Source organism: Triticum aestivum, chromosome 3B (assembly GCF_018294505.1).
Source record: "Triticum aestivum cultivar Chinese Spring chromosome 3B, IWGSC CS RefSeq v2.1, whole genome shotgun sequence".
Taxonomy (NCBI): domain Eukaryota; kingdom Viridiplantae; phylum Streptophyta; class Magnoliopsida; order Poales; family Poaceae; genus Triticum; species Triticum aestivum.
In genome coordinates this window covers 254,064,695-254,073,315 of record NC_057801.1, presented here as the reverse complement: position 1 = coordinate 254,073,315, position 8,621 = coordinate 254,064,695, and positions in this window count along the sequence as shown.

Here is an 8,621-nt window from a genome sequence, read left to right as displayed (position 1 = left end):
CACGCCCAAAGAAGGCGATGGCGATGAGGCAATGGAGGATATTCCCCCTGAGAAGCAATCTAAGCACCGGCGTCATAGGCGCCGCTCTAAGCCCCGCCATAGCAAAAATAGCGATACCGGCACAAGGGATGATAGCAATCGGGATGGTGCCGAAGACGAAAACAATCCCGCCCAGCCAGGCTTCGAGCAGGCCGAACGAGAGGATGGGCAAGCTAGCCCCAAGGAACAGGCAATGGATGGAGAATCAGAGGATGACAATTACATGCCCCTCTCCGAATACGAAGCGAGCCTTGGCGACGAAGAATTCATCGTGCTTGAGGATCCCGTCGAGCAGGAGCGCTTCAAGCGCCAGCTTATAGCCACTGCAAAAAGCCTGAAGAAAAAACAGCAGCAGCTTCAAGCTGATCAAGATCTGCTAACCGATAGATGGACTGAGGTCCTGGTAGCCGAGGAATACGGACTCGAGCGCCCTACCAAAAGTTACCCAAAGCGCAAGTTGCTACCTCAACTAGAGGAGGAGGCATCAAAGCCTACACTACCAGCGCATGATGCGGTTGACCGGCCACCCCGTGGCCGAGACAAAGCGGCGCTTCAGCCCGAAGTCCAGCCCGCACCCCGACGCCAAACAAGCAAAAACATGAAGGCCCGGGGCTCCACACATGACCTGCGGGACAAGTTGAAAAAAGCAGGACAACCAAGATCGATATACGGATCACGGGGGCACGCCCCAATATGTGACGATGAACGTCACGCGGGATATACTAAAAACAAATCTGGCGGGGCCGAACACAACATACCATACCCATGTGAACTGCGTCGTGATGTAGCCCGGCATAGAGGCGCCGCACACCCCCTATGCTTCACTGATGAAGTAATGGATCATGAATTCCTAGAAGGGTTTAAACCCGTGAACATTGAATCATATGATGGTACTACAGACCCCGCGGTATGGATAGAATATTTCTTCCTCCACATTCACATGGCCCGCGGAGATGATCTACATGCCATCAAGTACCTCCCACTAAAACTCAAGGGACTGGCTCGGCATTGGCTGAATAGCTTCCCCGGCAAACTCCATCGGGAGTTGGGAGAACCTGGCAGGCGCATTCCTGGACAACTTCCAGGGCACTTATGTGCGACCACCGGATGCTGATGATCTAAGTCACATAACCCAACAACCCAGAGAGTCAGCCAGGAAATTTTGGACTCGGTTCCTAACTAAAAAGAACCAAATTGTCGACTATCCGGATGCCGAAGCCCTAGCAGCCTTCAAGCATAACATCCGTGATGAGTGGCTTGCCCGACATCTCAGCCAAGAAAAGCCAAAGTCCATGGCAGCCCTCACGACACTCATGACCCGCTTTTGTGCGGGTGAGGATAGCTGGTTGGCTCGTAACAACAACACAACAAACAATCCCGGCACATCAAAAGCCAGAGATAGCCACGACAAACCACGACGCAACAAACACAAGCGTCGAAAAAACGGTGATAGCGCCGAAGACACGACAGTCAATGCCAGATTCACTGGCTCTAAATCCGATCAGCGGAAAAAGCCATTCAAAAATAACAATTCGGGCCCGTCCAGTTTGGACCGCATACTCGACCGTCCATGCCAAATTCATGGCACCCCAGGAACACCAGCCAATCATACCAACAGAGAATGCTGGGTCTTCAGACAAGCCGGCAGGTCAGGTGCCAAAAACAAGGGGAAGGGGTCTCAAAACGACGGTGACGACAAGGAGCCCCGATCACCGAATATAGGAGGGCAAAAGAAATTTCCCCCGCAAATCAAAAGGTGAACATGATAAACGCCACCCACATTTCCAATCTGGAACGGATGTGCACTCTTAGGGATATCGACTTAACGGGGCCAGTCGCCCTACAGTATAAACTATGGCCAATCACTTTCGATCATACGGATCGTCCGGCCAATACCAATCAAGGCAATTCAGCCGCACTCGTCCTTGACCCAATAATTGACGGGTTCCACCTCACACGAGTCCTTATGGACGGAGGCAGCAGTTTAAACCTACTGTATCAGGACACAGTGCGCAAGATGGGTATCGATCATTCGATGATCAAGCCCACTAAAACAACCTTTAAAGGTGTTATACCAGGTGTGGAGGCCAGTTGTACATGCTCCATCACCCTGGAGGTAGTCTTCGGATCATCAAACAATTACCGTACCGAAGAGTTAGTCTTCGACATCGTCCCCTTTCGCAGTGACTATCAGGCACTGCTCAGATGAACCACGTTTGCTTGATTCAACAGAGTGCCACGTTATGCCTACCGCAAGCTCAAGATGCCCGGTCCGCGTGGCGTCATCACGGTTAATGGCAGGGCCGAACTCTCCCTCGGTGCCGAAGAGTATACCGCTGCTTTAACAACAGAAGCAACGAGTGGCATCTTTCAATCAAACCTCGAGTCAACGACCAAGCTCCCGGACACCGTCAAAGGAGTCCGAACTACTTTGCGGCAGGACAGCCCGGCTCATCCGTAGCTCAATTAAACACTCCGGCAAAAGCTAGGACAGGCCACATACTGCGGCTCAACCTCTCTGTGGCACACAAACATTTCTTGCATTTTCTTTGCAGGTTCACCTTCGCGTAGGCCAGGATTGGCGACATGGAAATAGCTCGAATGCGTAAGGGAACCTTTAGATACCCCCTCGATGATTATCCAACTACACTTCGGATCCGCACACAGCTTCCTCCCGCCTGGTCTCAGCAGGTTCCGCGGTCATATTTCTTTTTTTATCACATTACCTGTACTCATACGCATTGACATACTATTCAAATACAACATGTGGATTTATATGATGCCTATCTGCTGTTATTTCTTATTGAAACTCTTTTGTCAAAAGGCATCTGCACATCCTGATATGCCTTAATATGCCAGGGGCTTCATTATACCCATAATACGGCAATAAAGTCCGAACACCTTCACGACAGTTTGGCACCCCGAACTTATAGCATTATATGCATCATCTCTGAATCATGTCTTGGGTCAATAGTTGGGTTTGCCCGGCTCCCATGTTTTGGTACCTTACATTCCGCTATATCGGCTAAGGTAGCACAGGGAGAACTGCTACGATTGTGTTCCGGTTCTTCCGGACGAGCACCTCAGTAGAGAAAGCCGAAAATTGACTGTCATGATACAGCGAGAGCTGGTCAGCTGTTCGAGAGGTTGTAAAATCTTTAAGGATTTCTTCCGCATAATGCCATAACCAATGCAGTGTGCGATGGATCGGCTTTTCTTCCGATCAGGTGCTTATAGAGCCCCTTGTGCGGTCTTCCGAACACCAGGGGCTGCGCCTACCTTCCTTTTGTCAAACTCCCATGGCTAAGTGAGAGTGATAAAGCCCTATAGTCTGATTGCCTAGTTTGCTGTGCTGAACACCTCCTTCAAGGACCCAAAACTGGGATAAAGAGTGCTCAGGTTTATCCCGAACACCCCCGTACTTACTACGTGGGGGCAGAAGCCGACGACTGGCCAACTCTCAGGATTAATATATAAAATGGCCGCACAGGAGGAAAAACTTTCAAATAACAGGCAATAAATAATAGAAATGACCTTGTTCAACATTACAAAGGACAACATGACTGTATTCATGGAAATATAATGTCCTTGGTGCATTGCTCCGCCGCAAGGCGGGCTCCTTTCAAGACACTATCATAATATAATTCGGGCTTGCAGTGCTCCTTCCCCTCCGGTAGTCCCTCGGTTATCAGCTTTTCCACATCCATCTTCCCCGAGTGCACCTTTGCGCGGGCGAAAGCCATTCGCGCACCCTCCATACAGACTGACTGCTTGATGACTTTGAGTCGAGGGAAGGCACTCACAAGCCGCTTCACGAGCCCGAAGTAACTGCCTGGAATTGGCTCAGCGGGCCATAGCCAGATAATTAAATCCTTCATGGCTAGCTCGGCCGCCTTATGCAGTTCGATCAGCTGCTTTAGTTGATCGGCAAAAGGCACCGAATAATTCGGTGCCAGATACTGCATCCAGAAGAGCTTATCCGCAGTGTTCCTTTCTTCGGCTCGGTAGAATTGGGTGGCATCAGATATGTTGCGTGGCAGCTCCGCAAATACCCCTGGAGAAATCAGAATTCAAATTATCAACTTGATTTTCTCCTTCCAAATACCTGCTTTGTATAGCAAAAGCCTTACCAGCCGCAATCTTCCTCGCCTCCTGGATTTACTTCAGGGCACCTTGGGCTTCCCCCCGGGCATCACTTGCGGCTTGGCGAGCTTGGGAGAGTTCGGATTCTTTCCCTGATAAACTCTGCTCCAAAGTCTCGCATTTCTTCACGGCCTCTTGAAGCTCTCGCTCAGCTTCAATAACCCTGGCCTCGTGCTTTTCGCAAAGGGCCTGCTCTGCGGCGGCCTTCCTCTCGGCTTCGGCCACAGCCTTCTTAAGAGCCTCAATTTGGGCTGTTGCCCCTAGAGCACATCATAAAAATATTTTCATCATGCACACTTATTCATTTGTGCTAAAAGAACAAGGTTTCTGCGTACCTTGGTTATCCTCCAACTGCTTCTTCACTCGGCCAAGTTCTCCTTCGGCCCGCTCCAGACTTTGATTCAGTCCGGAGACCTCCGCAGTATGAGAGGCGGCTTTCGCTATAGACGCCTGATTATAAAAGAAGAGAGAAAGATGTCATCAAGTGAGTCTCCTATGAACATAAATTTGATCCTCTGTCCGGTTCTTTCTTTCACCAAACAGTGTATCAGGGGCTACTATCTATACTATGACACTCTTCGGAACCTTATAAAACATACCTCAAAGCCTCTTATAAGGCTAATGCAGGCTTCATCCAGTCCACTCTCAGTGGACTGAATCTTCTCAATCACCGCGCCCATAAGGGCACGGTGTTCATCGACGATGGAGGAGCTTTTTAGCGCCGCCGATAAAGTATCCGACACCTCTGGTTGGACAGAGGTTGCCGGTGGAACAGGCACACACCCTCCAACGAGGGAGGCTACCTGCTAGATTCTGGAGCCATATTGATCTCCGGAATCGCGTCTGACTGGGGGCCGAATTCAAGATCGCCCCCGCCGTCGACGTCCATGGGAGCCTTCTCTCCCATGTGTCCGGCCTCTGAAGTTTGACCTCCTGGCGCCGCCTTTACGACCTTCCCTCCTCCTTGGTCTGGGTCCTTCTGGGACAAAACCTCGGTGTCATTCACATGTTTTGGGGTAGGGGCCTTCGGGGGTGTCCCGCTCTCCATAGCATCCGAGCCTAGTAAGTCCTCAGACGAGTATTGTTCGGTGCGGGACCTCACCAGACTACGAAAAAAGTATGGCTCAGATTAAAATACTATGCCCTGACGAGCCTGGACTCATAAGCGTGTTCGGACTTGATATACTCACGAGTTCACCAGGGGCTGGGCCCTGGGATCCCACTCCGGGCTGCTATCGGCGGCGGCGTTGGACTCCTCTAGAAGAGGAGTTTTTCCCCTCTTAGGCGACTCGGCCTCCAAGGATGTGGAGGCCGTCCTTTTCTTTCTTCCCCCACTGGGGATTCGTCTTCCTCCTCCTCCTCGTCCTCTTCGGAGGAAGAACGGGCGTTAGAGTCTTCGGATTTTGTGTCCGAGGCGCCACGACGATGGAGGCCGCCCCTGGTCTTCTTGACCTCCTTCTTGGTCTTCTTCTTCGGTGCCTTGTAAGGCACCGGGACCAGCATCTTCGTTAGAGGTGGGCCGGCCAGTTCTTCTGGTAATGGGGCTGGACAGTAGATCCGCCCCACCTTCTTCGTCCAGCCCTAGGAGAGTTGTAGAAAACACATTAAGCATTTTCCTTAGGATATGCGAATAAAACATGTGAATTGCCAACATAACAGTGACTTACCGAACTTGGAGGGCGGGACAGTTGGAACCCGCGGTCCTTGGCGGAGTCCGGCCACGGTTTGCCGGGCTTGAAAAGCACCTTCCAGATGTCCTTATGCGAGGAGCCAAAGAGCTCCAGTAGGGTCTGGTGCTTGGCTGGGTCGAATTCCCATAAGTTGCAAGCCCGGTGTTGACAAGGAAGAATCCGGCGAACTAACATCACCTGGACCACATTGACAAGTTTGATGTTCTTGTCTTCCATATCCTTGACGCGCGTCTGGAGCACCGACATTTCGTCGGAAGAAGACCAATTCAAGCCCTTCTTGGGCCAGGACGTAAGCCGCAGGGGGGCTCTGGATCGGAATTCAGGAGCAGCGGCCCATTCCGTGCCACGCGGCTCAGTGATGTAAAACCGCTGCTACTGTCATTCCTTGACGGAATAATTGAAAGTACCTGTTGGCCATGTGACGTTGGGCATCTTGCTCACCATGGTGCCACCGCACTCGGCGTGCTCATCGCTCACTACCTTGGGCTTCACATTAAAAACCTTCAGCCATAAGCCGAAGTGTGGCGAGATGCGGAGGGCCTCGCACACGACGATGAATGTCTAGATGTTGAGGAAGGAATTGGGGGATAGATCATGAAAATCGATCTCGTAATAATACATGATGCCGCGAACGAATGGGTGAAGGGGAAACCCTTGCCCGCGGACAAAATGGGGGAGTAATACAACCCTCTCGTTGGGTTCCGGAGTAGGGATGATCTGTCCCGCTGTCGGAAGGCAGTGGCCAATTTTCTTGGCCAGATACCCGCCCCCCCCGAAGCCTTTTGATATCCTTCTCCTGGACGGTAGAGGCCATCCACTTGCCTCCTGCTCTGGATCCGGACCTTTTCGGAAGACCTTTTTTGGACGGAGAAGACGAACACTTGAGCGCTAGGGCTTGAGCGAGGGGAAATGGATGAGCAGAGGAAGAAGAAGGCGTGGGTGAAAAAGTGAGTCCTTATCCCCTTATAAAGGCAGCAGGGATCCTGCGCCTCCCCACTTGCCCGGTAAACTTGCTTATTCCCCAAGCGCCACGTTGATGGCGCGGTTGGGTTACCCACACCCGTATTGATGAGAATCCCATGATAAGGGGACACGATCTCTGCTTCGACAAGACGTGCCAACAAAACCGCCTCGCGATATGTGCGTTGGCTGGTTGAGAAAAATGGTTTGAATAATGACCAGGCCGTGGCGTGATGTCACGCTATGAAAAGTTGTCAGCAGATTAGATTTGTGGAATATTGTGCTCTCTATGGTGGTATGTGGAATTTGTTTTGCAGAGCCGGACATGATCCTTGTGTTCAAAATCTTCTATGGAGTATTCGGAGAAGGAAACCGCCTTGCAATGCCGAAGACAATCAGCGTGCTGGACTCATCGTCATTGAAGCCTGTTTCAGGGGCTACTGAGGGAGTCCTGGATTAGGGGGTCCTCGGACAGCCGGAGTATATACTTTGGCCGAACTGTTGGACTATGAAGATACAAGATTGAAGACTTCATCCCGTGTCCGCGTGGGGCTCTCCTTTGCGTGGAAGGCAAGCTTGGCAATTCGGATATGTAGATCTCCTTCTCTGTAACTGACTCTGTGTAACCCTAGCCCCCTCCGGTGTCTATATAAACCGGAGGGTTTAGTCCGTAGGAGGGGATATACAATCATAATCATAGGCTAGCTTCTAGGGTTTAGCCTCTATGATCTCGTGGTAGATCAACTCTTGTAATACTCATATCATCAAGATCAATCAAGCAGGAAGTAGGGTATTACCTCCATCGAGAGGGCCTGAACCTGGGTAAACATCGTGTCCCCCGCCTCCTGTTACCATTAGCCTTGGACGCATAGTTCGGGACCCCCTACCCGAGATCCGCCGGTTTTGACACCGACAACAGCGCCTGCGGGTGCCTGACCTTTCTTGGAAGCGTCGTCTTGGAGGTGTGATCCTCCTTCTCTCCATGACATTGGCTCGGCTGGATTGGGCGATGGAGGCATCTTCGTGTCTTTATCATCCTTGGGGGCATCGTCTCTGAGCCTACTACGACTGGGAGACTGATAGATGGCGGCATCTTCACCGCATGATTTGCTGAGGCGGGGCACTGGTTTCAATTTTCGTAAAAAATATGGCATCAAGAGGAGGTCGGGTCGCGGTATAGACTTCGGTAGTCAGTTCTTCCTAGGAATCAAGGAAGTATTAGCGGGACAGTCATTTATTCCCCCCTTTAGACCAACTCAACAAGCTCGCTCCTTAGCTTAGCTCTTTGCTCTACCTATTTGTTTGTCTGGCCTGTTCGAGATGCCCTTCCGTTGGTTGCCTTTTTGCTTTGAAGTCGGAGCTACGATGGAACAGTCTTAGGTGGTGACGATGACATGCACTCGGTGGCCGTTTGAGGAGGGCACAGTCTGCGCAAGTCCTGCATGTTTCCCTTTTCACGCTCGTCGTCAAAGTCGGAGCTGTCGGGTTTTTGCGCGTGCGGCCAACCGTTGGCATGTGGCATCGTCGCTTCTGCCGTTGTTTGCAGGTTGACTTGGACGATGGAGCTCTATGGTGAAGTCGGGTCGCCCGTTCGAGGCAACCTGTGATGACGATGACGCTTGCGAATCCATAGTGGATGACTTTCTTCTTTGCAGCTTCAGGTTTCATGTTGGTGGTCAGGTTGGCAAGTGGTGTCCATGTCATATGGGTTGGGTTTTATCGGTTTTAGCCCGGTTTTCTGCCAATTAACCGGGCAATTCTCTTCTTCTTAACCAATGAAAACTACAA